General features: G+C 46.7%; 1 long non-coding RNA gene across 1 annotated transcript; it reads left to right on the top strand.

Annotated features, from left to right (window-relative positions):
* The first annotated feature begins 1,223 nt into the window (after positions 1 to 1,223).
* On the top strand, positions 1,224 to 12,276 carry LOC107137304. The gene is made up of 2 exons (XR_001502842.2): positions 1,224 to 1,341; positions 5,946 to 12,276. It is a non-coding gene; the product is annotated as an uncharacterized LOC107137304 (long non-coding RNA).
* The last annotated feature ends 435 nt before the right edge of the window (positions 12,277 to 12,711 follow it).

Below are 12,711 nucleotides of genomic sequence, written 5' to 3'. Positions count from 1 at the left end.
TTGCCTGTGCTACCCAGACTCCAGGAAGATGCAACGAGGACATTTACCGGCTGGTGGTGTTCCTAGAAGGGTGCTGGTCACTGCAGTGCATTCCATCCGTGGACATCAATTAGCCATACGCTGCAGATTTGTGTACTTCTGCATCTCTAGGCACAGTGCTTCATGTTAAAAAAAAAAAAAAAAGCAATGTTCTCAAACTTTGCTTTACATTATAATCAACTGGCAATTTAAAAACCCCAGTGTCCCATCTTACCCCAGAGCCATTCCATCAGCCCAGGGCCAGTGGGTGGTCCAGCCGTCAGTACTTTTTAAAGCTCCCAGGTGGTTCCAGTGTGCAGCTAAATTTGAGAGCCAGTGTACCATAGGATTTTGCCCTTGAGAATATAATTCATTGACTTCCTCTTATGTCATTTGACTTGTTCAGGATATTCCTTGTCCCATTAACTATTTTGTGAAAACTTCAAGTTAGCAATCTCTGGTCATTGCTACCCTCTGATGACACCTGGTACAACATGTTGTTGTTGGAGTCAGACAGGGGCAGTCCTGGGTCACAGAGAGTGACAGGAAGAAAATAATGTGGGGTGGTTGGGTAGAGAGTAAGGAGTGGATCCGGGGTCCACTCTGGGGTTAGGGTAGGGAAGGGATCTGAGGAGGTAACATTTAAACTGAGATCTGGCTGCAGTTAACCAGGAATCAGGGCCTGGAAATGGAAGCCATGACAGGGCTTCAGAGTAAAAAGGACACATCCTTCAGGGCTCAGTTGGAGGTCCAGCCAGGCAACGGAAAACAGAGATGATGCAGGAGAGGTGGGTAGTCTCCATCACAGAGCAGCTCCCTCATCATATCTTAGCGTTTGGATTTTATTCTTCCAAGTTGTTGGTAAGTGCTAATTTATTCATGTGCATCCTAAAACACCTGGTCCATTGGAGAGGCTTGCTCAACCAACACGGGCAGCGTTATCTTGGTGGATGTGTGCATTCTAATAGGAAGTGAGGTTGGTGCCAGTAATGTGTGTGGGCACTCAGGCATTGGAAAGCTTGTTTCTGAGAATGCATCCTCTAAAAATTATTTGGCTTATTTTTAAAAATCCGTGTGATTTGGCTAAATGTAGAATTCTTCAACAGCAATTAAGCATTATGTATATTTTAGACAGGATGGTTGCTGAGTGGGCAGGTTGGGGGTATGGAGGGGTGAGCATTAACATCTATCACGTTTCTCCCCTAGAGTTGGCTACCTATAGCTGGTGACAGTGTTTTGCTACTGCTAAGGAATCCAGAACAAGTCTTTGGCCCAGTAATCCATTGCTGAACTTCATTAACCACAGGAAGACATTAAGTGAAGGTAAGGACCAGAACAGCCTGGGAATCACGTGACAGCAGCCTTTAAGTCCCAGGCTCTGGTATATTTTATGCCAACTCAACTGTGTATCAACCTCATCTTCCTGGACTCATTAGAACTGTGTGCCCAAAGGTGCCCTCAACTTTCAGAAGCAAATACAGAATGATATAATTCGCTCTGAGAACACCTTTTTGTCTTATCCGGAGCATGTCTTATCTGTTATGATTAGGCATTAAGCATCCTATTGTCCTTAAAATTTCATGAGATTCCACCCCTGCTTGCTAGGATTATGTCAAAGTGACTTGTCCTGAATACTGTTTTCACCCAACGATACAGCTTGTCTTTTCTCCTAAACCTTGCAAGACAGTCAACCCAGCTAAGGAGAACCCACAGGCTTCAAATGGTCGGGTAGCCTGGGATTGCTGCAAACCTTTCTAGAAGTCTTCTGTCTTGCTCTTGCTTCCCTGAGATTAAAGGGTGGGGACCCTGAGGTCAAGATTTGTTAGCAAGTCGTCTGCTTGGGGAAATTTTTTTTTTTTTTTTATTAGAAAACTCCAGCTGGGGAACAGGAAGTGAATAGGACCTGGAAGACAGGCTGTACTAGCCAGTGGTTGTCACTGAGCAGCTGAGCACAGTCCTGCTGGGCAGTGCTGGGGTCCATGTGGATCGTGTTCCTTGGAGATGCCCTCCTACAGGGTGAGAGAGCTGGGGTGTGATCCGCCCGCTCCTGCCCCCCATGGTGCTGGGGGCTAGTGGTCAGCTGGGGGGTGAAGAAATGGCATAGTGCTGGGCAATGTCCTCCAGATTTGAATCCCCAGACTGTGACCTTCAGCAGGCCAAAGGCAGAGACTCTTCAATGCAGTGTCCATAGTGCCAGGCACACAGCAGACCAGAGTAAATACCCGTGGAATGCGGGGCTCGCCCAAACCTGGCTCCAGGTCTCTCAGCTGCATGTTCTCTGCTAGTCCTGTCTGTTCTAATGTATTTAGTTCTTGCTTCTAAGTCTTTTGCATTCCTGAATTTTGTCCTCTCTCTCCCCACTTGTATGGTCACTTGGGGGTCCCTTCACCTTCTTTCCAGGTGGCTCTCTAGTGGGGCTGTGAAGCAGAGGTCTCGTGATTACCATAGCTCGAATTTTTAAACAAAATAAGATGTGCTCTGATGCTGATGAGTGTCTTAAGTACAAGGTGAGGCAGAATGCTTGAAATCAGGATGGTCCTCTCAATCTTAAGACTATGATCTCTGTGTGCAGACCAGGAAGGCACCTGGGAAGAAAGATGGGTGTGGGTTTGGAATCAGGAAGACCAACGTGTAGAGAAGACTTTCACTGCTTACTAAGACAATGACCTTGGGCATGTTCTGTAACCTCTCTGGGCCTCAGTTTTGCATATTTGAAATGGGAATAGTTATAAGACTGACTTCAGGAGGGGTGTAGACAGAATCATAAGAATAAAGGAAAAAACTCCTGGCATCTGCAAAGCACCCTGCCCCCATCATTAGCCTTTTCATTACTTTCTAAGCTTGCGTTGATTGACTGCTGCTTACCGTGTGCCTGCAGATCTACCTGAGGTTCCGTCTAATCCACACGGAGGGAGAAGCTCACTTTCCCCCAGTTGCCTACATTTGCAAGGACACCTATTTTTAGAAAGTGATCCAGGAAGCTGGGGCAAGACAGGCAAGTGATGTGAAGATAATACTAGTTGGGGACATGTACGAAGCCTTGGTGCCAAGCACTGTTTTAAGCACTTTAACATAAGAGCTTATTCATTCCTAAACAGTTTGATAAGGAATAGTGCTTTTGTTGTCCCCATTTTACACATGAGGAAACTGAGGCACAGAAAGGTCAGGTAACTTAGTCAAGGTTATGGAGATAGCACAGGGGGAAGGGTGGCTGCAAACTCTCCTTGTGTGGCTCCAGTTTTGTGCTCTTAACCCCCATGTCCTGCAGCCTCTTGGTGATGCTGTGGCCTCTATGACTTCTACGTAACCAAATACTGATTCACTGCATGGCTTTAGACCTCAAAGTGCCTGTGTCTCCCAGAGAGTTTAAACAGATTTCTGGGCCCTGCTAAAGCTCCTGGTTTTGCCCATCTGAGTGGGGTCTGGAATGTGTGTTTTGTAACAAAGTCCCAGGTGACATTGAAGCTGTCCACAGAACACACTTCGAGTTTCCAAGGTCTCAACACAGGTGAATTTCCCCCTCCCCTGGGGGACATTTGACAATGCCTGGAGATCTTTGGGGTTATCACAACTCAGGGGTGCCGCTGGCATCCAATGGGTAGAGGCCAAGAATACTGCTGAATGTCTACCCTGCCCAGGGAAGACCTCTGCAGACTAAAAAGGATCTGGCCCCAAGTGTCAAGGGCACCAAGGAGAGGAGCCCGGTGTGGAGCACAGTGCACAAACTTGGACTTGTGCAGGTATCACCTGAGGGCTGGTTTAAAATGTGGCTTCCAATTCTGTAAAACTCCAGCACATCTGAGTGGCAGCGTTTCCAACAAGCTCTGACCAGGGATGCTAGTGTGGCTGACCGAGAGACCCCACTTTGAGTAGCAAAAGTGACATGGAGGTCTTAGGACATCACGAACTTCTCAGAAATGCAACCTGGACATCTCCTGCATTAGTTCAGAAGAAAAGAAACTCTGAGTGCGAATAATCCTCTTTCAACTCACCCTATTGCAAGCTTGCCCTTAAAGCAGGGCTGAGACAGCAGGATCGGGTGGGGGACAAATGTCCACCCTTCTCTTAGCAGCAGGCAGGGGCCTGCTGAAAATGAGGAGAGGGCAGAGCTGGGTGAGAACTGCCGCGCTCCAGCCCCCGAGCATCCAGTGGAGGCTATTGTTGCCTGGAGTCGTGGCTTCTTTCCAAGAGCCTGCTCTGGCGATGGGTTTGCATCTGCCTGACTTTCAGTTCTGCGAATGGAAGATGAGAAACTGGCTGCTTGGAACACGGCTGCTCTCTTGGGAGAGGGGTATGGGAGGAATGGACGCTGCGCCCAGCCCTCCAGAGACAGCACCCCAGCCCCGGTGATAAATGGCAGCATTAACAAGGTTTGGTTGAGAGGGGACCCACAGATTTATGACTTCCTGTGTCCGCCAGCAGATGTCATCATGGCTGACAGAACAGAAGGCCTTTCAAGAGCGAGCTGGGGAGGAGCTAAGAGGGGAAAATGGAATCAAATATAAGGCAGCAGACAGAACTACCGTTGGCCTAGGGGGGCTATTGTCCATACTGTCATTTTAGGAATTGGGGACGTTCTCCAATAAACCCAGCATCTGGTCATGTCTCTGAGGTCCTGCTTCTGAGATTTAGGCAGAAACTCTCCAATGAAAGACAAAGTTACTGGCTTCTCTTAAATGAGAAAATCTCCAGGGTTTTTGTTCCTGGCCTATTTGTGCCCTTCAACATTTTCTTGGATAAAATGAGCACTTTGCGTTGAATAAACATATATTTTATATATTTTACTTTGCAACATGATTTTGAAGGGTTTTTAAATAGATTCATTTTACAAATCAGCAGCTCGTTCTGAAATTCCTTTGATATACATGTGATTTTACCCATTTTTCAAAATTATTTTATAGAATGTCATTGATATTTTATGTGCCAGATTTTTTTTTTTGTGTGTGTGTGTGTGTGTGTCTGTGTGGTATGAAAAAAATGGCATACATTTGGCATTCAGCATGGGCCAAGAAACCCATTTTAGTATGTACAACTGCTAACACATGCTAAACAGTAATTATGGGTCACATTTCCACATTTCCTCCTTTTAATCTGCACCTGAACATTGACCTTTCATGGATAAAGAGAACTTTTTTCAAAGTTGACTCTCTGGACAGATCTTTGGGCTCAGGTGGTCAGTGCTCCAAACTGCAGCCCGAAAGAAACAGATTCCACAGGCTGGGCTGTCCTTAACTCTGGCCTCGAAAGTCATTCCCCTTCCTGGCTGTACAACCCATGAGACTCGCCAGAAACGAATAGTCATGGAAGACTTTAAGGAGGACAACCACAGGATCCTCTTTGTTCCTCTTAAAAAAATAATAAAAACAATAACTTCAAGCAAACCCATGGTCTAGAAACTTCTTCTGTAATCAATTAGTGGTTAATACATTAATATGTGTGTAGTGGTCAGAATTTTATTTGATTGTGGTTGTGTGTGTGCACGCACGCGCGTTCTAGAGATTGAACTTGAGGCCTTGCACCTGCTGGTTGAATGCCCTAGTATGGGGCTACATTCCCCATACTTCATTGAGATTTGTTAAATGATATTGTGGTTACAAATACAGCCACTTTCATGGTACCAGTTCCAAGCACTTTAGAGTGGCTTTGTAGTGATGTCCTCACTAACCTGGGCCCTGGGCAGGTTACTCTAACTTCTGCTCACCACCTGCATTATGCTGAGCAGGTGACTTACTGTCCAAACATGGTTTCTTACCTGTGCAAGGTGAAGGATGAGTGTGCTCATCTCGTAGTGGTTTCTTCTAACAAGCATCAAAGACGGTGTTTGTGAAGCCCTTAGCCACGTGCTTGGCTCAGGGGAGGAGCTCAATAAATTAGCTATTGTTAGAATGATTTATATTAAACTATCTTCCTTCTTTGTTATTTCACAGGTAGACGTGACAACTCTACTGATTCGTGGGTCACCTGGAAGAGAAATCCAATAATAAGAAGAACCTTAATTGTTGCTGTCACATATCGAACACATACAAGGTGCCAGACGCTGTGCTAAATGCCTGACATGCAAAATCTATCAAATCTAATTCTTACCACCACCTGATGAAGCCTGAGTTCGATCAACTTGATACAGGAAGAAACCCAGATCGGAGTTTGTCCATGATTTTCAAACTTGAGTGCCTCTGGGCAGCTTGTCAGAACCTACGTCACTGGGTCCCCTCCAGAGCCTCAGGCTCAGCCGGTCTGGCCTAGACCCCAAGATTTTCAAGTCAGTAAGTTCCTCGCTGCTGCTGCCAAGGCTGCTCTGAGGACTGTGTTGGTGAGACCCTGATTTCAGGACTTGTTCACATTAACCCGGAGTTAAACGGCAGGGTAAGATTTCAAAATTAAAAATTTGAGTACACTTAAAAGTACTCTTAACAACCATCTATATTTCTTCAAATTTCCTAAAACGAACTTTGGAATTGCCAATCATTGCGTTGGCAAAGCACCTTGGTTCGGGTGCTCCTGCTCCGTGAATTTCTTTGTGGCACGGAATAGTTTGTGATTCCCTCTTAGGGAAGGATTTTAGGGCCATTTTTAGCAGAAGCATCAGGTTCTTAAATCATCACCACCAGCCACTCTTGAGATTGTCAGCAGTCCTACAGGCACAGAGCAGAATGCACATGGGGAGACCCACCCCAGCTGGAAGAGTCATTAGCAGTTCCAAGATGGAGCCCAGCAGAGCAAACCACACCTGGATACCATCTGTGCCTGAGAGCCGTGGCATGGCCTTGGTTCCTATCCGGCTGGAAGGGCTCCCAACACACAGCCCGCTTGGACATCAGAGGGCTCTGGGGGCCTCTCCTGAATGCTGCTAAGGTGAGCCACTTGCAAACAGTCAGACCAGGGGACTGTTGGCCCAAGCTGGAATAAGAACTGGGATGAGACCTGGCCCACATTGGAGGGTCTGGGACTATCGACAGGACTCCAGAAGCACCAGTGGGAGGTATGAGTGGAGACAAAGGATGCAAGGATAGAGCCGAAATAAAGCCCCAAGTCCCTCAGTGGGTAAAATAATTCATCACGGGCGTCTTCCCTATTCAGCCGGGAATGAAAATTGAAACCTGAATTCAAATCCACAGGCAGTATATATTTCAAGAAATGTGGACACCCAGAGACTTGAAGGAAACAGCTAAGCTGGGGAAAACACATGGTACCACTGAGGAGAGGCTGGCTGGTGGCAGATTGGGAATCCCTGCAGCCAGGATGCAAGATGGAGCAGGAGTGTGCATACAGGATTTGCTCCCGGAGCCTGAGACCCCAGTGCTCTCTGTAGAGTAGATCAGCTCTTTTTTGAAGACCCTTCCTCTTCTACATATGTGCTATTTATGCATATATCTACACACTCATTCATTCATTTGGCAAACATGTACCGAGTGCATATTATGGGCCAAGTATTAATACAGACACCGAGGGTAAAACCACAAACCCCAGTCTCTACTTTCACGGAGCGTACTCTCTCATGGGAATCGTGAGGCAATGTGCAGAATCAGTAAGGTAGAATATCAGGATACAGAAAGTCACAAGGAGAAAAATGGAGGGAGGAGCAGATTTGGGTTGACGGGTAAAGTGGTTGAAAAACAGCCCATCACCATCCCCAACTATAGCACTTACCACCAACAATGAGTACCCATTTGTTGCAAAGGAGAGACATTGAGTCAAATAAGTTTCAGGACAAAATGTAAAACTCTGGCAGCACATAACCCAGATGAGCCCAGGAGTTGCTAGTTAAGTGGGCGCTCTTCTTTCCCTTCCAGAATTCAGTCGGTCCATTCTTTCAGATACAGCTCAGATTTTCACTGGGGGATATAATTCTTCCCCCTTTGATTTCTGTGGCTTTGGGGAAGTTGACTCCTCCCGCAAGTCCAGGGCCTAAGCCAATCAGCATACTCCCTTCCCCCACTGACCTCAGGGATTAGTTCTAGAGTAGGGGAGGGTCCCATGAAGCTGAATCTCAGAAACCCTGCTTGAGCTCCCTCAACTACTGAATCTGGAGGGGAAAATTGTTACTCGCATTTATCTTATAAAATGAGGGGGTCTGCCTTATAAATGAAGTAAAGAGAGAAGAAGATAGATAGATAGATAGATAGATAGATAGATAGATAATAGATGGATGGATGGATGGATGGATGGTGTTTGGATGACATCATTAGTTCTCTGGCTAAACACCCAGAGTAAATCTGCCCCATGTCTAGTTAATTGAGTTAAAACCATTCTCTTTACAGCTTAGGGCCATTGGGTTGGGTTTTCTGTAGTTTTAAATAGAAAGATAAAATATCTAGCTCAGGCTCAGGACAGCCCTGCAGTGTTCCCTCTGTGTGGATTTCACTGTCAGCCTGGCTTTTCCACAGTGACCACCAGCGACCTGGTTCTTGACAGCACCTGCCAGGATTCTGTGCTCCTCTTGGTTGCATTCCGTGGTCTGCACCCACCTTTGAACCAGGCAGCAATGCCAGGGATTGGGTACCATGGATCTGTGATAGGGACTCTCTTTCAGGTCCTGGGCTGCTACCGGCCTCATTCAGATCACATTGAGAGTTGGCTCCTCAAATTAGGGCATTGTTACTAGAAAAGTGGGGCATGCTGAGGGGACAACCAGAAATCTTAAAAATTCACTTAAGTGTCCAGTTTTCTCCTTCGTCATCTCACATTTCCCAACTGCAGAATGAAAAAGTTGGGAGAGAGTGGTGACTCCCAAGAGATCCGCCATGAAGGACCCTTCTCTTGCCTTTCTCTGTCGCCCAGTCTGGCACCAAAGTAAACCAAGTTTGGAAGATTTTGTCTGTAATTCCTGCCTTCACCCATCAGTCACCCACCCACCATTGCTGTGGAATGTCCACTAGTCTCCAGTTTTGCTCCAGCCCTAGGGCAAGAATGGTCCCAGAAGCCGGGAGGACGGTGCTCACGCTATTCAGTGACGTACAATAGGGGAGCTGAGCCTGCTTGTGGTTTTCTGTCTGGGATTAAAAGCAGAACTTTAGTAGAGAGACCTTCAGGCTCCTGGCCCTTCTGTTCTCTTGGAGTATCCACAGGGGGGTGGGATACTGGGAGCTGGGGGTGGGAAACTGGGAGCCAGAGAGCAACAGATTCACAGCTGTCAAGCAACAAGAAGAGAAAGGATCAGCAAGCTGAGCTGGTGGGATGGGAAGGACAGTCCAGGTCTGGGGCCGCAAAGGTTTGCACAGTCAGGGCCGCCTGCCGAGCCTGTGCTCATTTCATCCAGGTTTTGTCAAGTGAGAGGACCCAGATCTTCATTGTTTAAGTCACAGTCAGAAGTGCTGTTATGTGTGGTCAAAAGCATTGTTGATCAATCCAGTCAGATCCAATAGAGGTCCCCACGCAGCTTACAGTCTGCAGATGACCAGCTAATAGATAATTACATGTGTCACAAGTATCTTGGGGAGGAACCACAGGAACTTATATCAGGGGGACCTAGTTTGAAGAAACTGCATTGAATGAATAATGACATTTTTAAAATCACTTTAGAGAATTAGGTAAGGGGTAGGTAGAATATTTCTCACTGGACCACATAGGAAGTATTTTCCCTTCCCAGGCTGTGCTGGCCTCTGTTGCAGCTCCTCAGCTTTGCTGATGGGGTGCAAAGGAAGCCACAGACAATATGGAAAAGACGGACATGACTGCATTCCAATAAAACTTTATTCACAAAAGCAGCCTGCTGATCGCTGGCCCGCGCTTGCTGATTCCTGAATCAGACACATCACAAAGCTGCAATAGAGAGCAGCCACCAAGGACACTTTGCAGTACGCTTACTGAACCAGAAGAACCTCTCTGGATTGGACTCTGCAGATTCCCCAGTGCCAGCAGCTCACCTCTGGGGCGCGGAGATCCCTCCATCGTGCCTGCCTGGCTCCTTCAGAAGTGGACTGAGGGTGGTCAGCTGGGCAGCTGCCCAGGCTCCCCAACCATGGTGAACTTAGACCCCCCGAGGGGGGAAGTTGGGAAAATATAGAAGGCCCCTTCTCCGATGGAGACATTTCCTGCTGTCTTGGAGCAGGCCAAGATAGGAACACATAACATTTATTAGCCCCGGAATGTTTTTGCTGGAATTTTTGTGACCAACATACACACATTTGTAGTCGGCTCAGAGCTGGCAGTTGCGGTGAGGGGGTTTCCAGGACCTCGTCATGTGGTGAGCTGAGATTTACAAGGGGCGCGATTTATATTGTGAATTATAAACCTTTAACATACCTCCCAGGAAGTCGCTCGGTTCATAAAAAGTCACAAAAGAACTACAAAGAAGAGTCCAACTGCAGAGAAGTTGGAAATATTTTATCCTCCTTTTTTTTTTTTTTTGGACTATTGACTCTCTGTCAACCAATAGAAGTAAATTGTAAAATTATAATTAGTCTTGATTCTGCAAAAAAAAAAAAACTTAAGAAGAACGTCCGATTCCCTCCACTCCCGCTAACTAGGTGTTGGGCAAACATTTGAAAGGCAGCAGATGGAAGGTCTCCAGACTGTTGGTCTAGGTGGCTCTCATGAAGACCCAGAAAGCAACTGCAGGTTGGGTCCAGGAAGGGACCACAAATGGAATGTGCTGGATAATAGGCCGCAGGGCATGGTGGAGACTGGGGCAGCTGAGAGCCGGTGCCCTGCCCGGCCCATCGTCCCCCCTGCCCAGCCGGTTGTGCCCTGCCTCTCTCTCAGCACACAGGCAAGTGCACCCCAGCCCCCTCTCCTGACCAGAAACACACACTCCTCCCCCAAGTAACATCAGGAGATGCAGGACAGGGATCTGAACCAATAGGTGGCTGCATTCTGCCTTCCCCTGGCGAGAGGAGGAGTTGCAGAACGCAGCGGGGCTTTCCACACCTTCCTGTGTGGATCCAACAGTACCTCTGTTTAGGGAGGAGAGAGAAGAGGGGAGTCATGCACACATTTGTTTGGTAAAACTTATATACTCCTGTCCTCCAGGCGGTTCTAGTTCCCCAGAATGCCCCTCCTCTGGGGTAGGTAATGTGGCTGGAAGGGGACACCCTAAGCTATTTCAGGGTTTCAAATTCCCGTTTCACCAGTGGTAATGAACTGTGTGTGTCCTTCCCTGAGACACAAGGTTTTGCCTCTGACCAAAATGTCACAAAAAGAAAGTTTACACCCTCCAGACAACGTGTGTCGAGTAAACAACATGGAATGAACTTCCGTGGAAACACCACCCCACCAAGAAACACCGGAATCTATTGTTAGTCGAGATACAGCGCGTTGACATCTTTTGCTGATGAGAGACAAAGCTGATAGAAGGGAGGATAAGGTAAGGATCAGACTCGAGGCTTTCTGAAAGCCAGGACTTCAGGAGAACTCCAGAAGAAAAACATACCACGTGGCCTCATGTTAGGGAAATGTAGCAGTGGGGGTTTAGAAAATGCCTCCAATGTGGTGATGAATCAGGCAAATTTGGGGGACTCAGTAATTGAACAAAACCCAGAGTCATTGGGTAGAATGGACTCCAGTTGTTCATGCAGCCTGACGTCCATTCGTCTTCCCCTTTCAGATTATACCATTTGGAGTTTACTTTGGGGCAGTTGATTCTCTCCCGTGCTCAGCCACGCCATTCCCGTGGTATTGACCCTTGTCTCTCCTCTTAGGACTGGAGAGGGCCAATAATCCCACCTCACCCATTTCTCTCAACCACGACTGGACATGTGATGGGCAGAAAATTAGATAGAACCAGCAAGAGCTGTAGTTTCTAGAGCTTCTGGGCATGGGGGGAAGGGAAGATTCTTTCCTCCTTGATAGCACTCGGGGGGAGCCATTTTTTCTTGGTCTGTTTGAACTACAATATGAAGACTGGAGTAGTGTCCTTCCTACTAAAATAAAAGGCCCTGGAATTGCCAGTGGAAACCCACTCAAGGCCTGAAGAAGAAGCTGATGCTGTGGAAAGTACAGAGGAAAAAGTGAAGAGAAACAAAGCTGGTCTTCGATGACACTAGATCAAGCTGTACCTGAAGCAGTCCTGCCCACCACCTTTTCAGTGATGCAAGTCTACACATTCCAGGATTCCTCAAGACACTTTGAGTTGGAATTCTATCATTTTCAGTGGAAGGATTTGTGACTTCTCCTTTGCTTTCATCAGATTAACACTGATGGATGAATGCCCTTTCAACAAGTTATGGTGGGAAAATGGGACCGTGCAGTGGGTTTCTACTTTATTATTAGTTTTTGCTACACTGTTCTCAATTGGAATAAATGCTCTCTTAAATAATTCCATTACTAGTTTCCTTGTCCATACTTCATGAGGTCATTCAAGTGCTACCTTTCTTGTGGATTCATTACTGGAAACAAATTATAGACTGGAGTTTTCGGTCCACTGGGGCTGCCCCATGCAAGAGCTAAGCATTCGTGTGTGAGGTTACACAGACATGGTTTTGAACCCTGGATTTATAATTTAATAGCTACGTGAGTTTGGGCAATTTACCCAAATTTTCTAAGATATTGCCCTTGACCTTTTTAAAAAATGCTGTTAATAACGGCTCCTTGACTGAGAAAGGTTTTGTGAGGATACAATGAGCTCATGCAAACACATGATATGGTACCTGGCACAGAGTAAATGTTCAATAAAAGTCAATACTGCTGTTCTTCCTGTCATGATGCTGTCAAGGAGCCTACCATATAGAAAGAGCCTGATGAATCTAAGCCGCTGTT

The sequence above is a fragment of the Marmota marmota genome, unplaced genomic scaffold, assembly GCF_001458135.2.
Source record: "Marmota marmota marmota unplaced genomic scaffold, marMar, whole genome shotgun sequence".
In the NCBI taxonomy this organism is placed as follows: Eukaryota; Metazoa; Chordata; class Mammalia; order Rodentia; family Sciuridae; genus Marmota; species Marmota marmota.
Note: the sequence above shows the minus strand (reverse complement) of the source record. Positions and strands in the feature narration are given on the sequence as shown.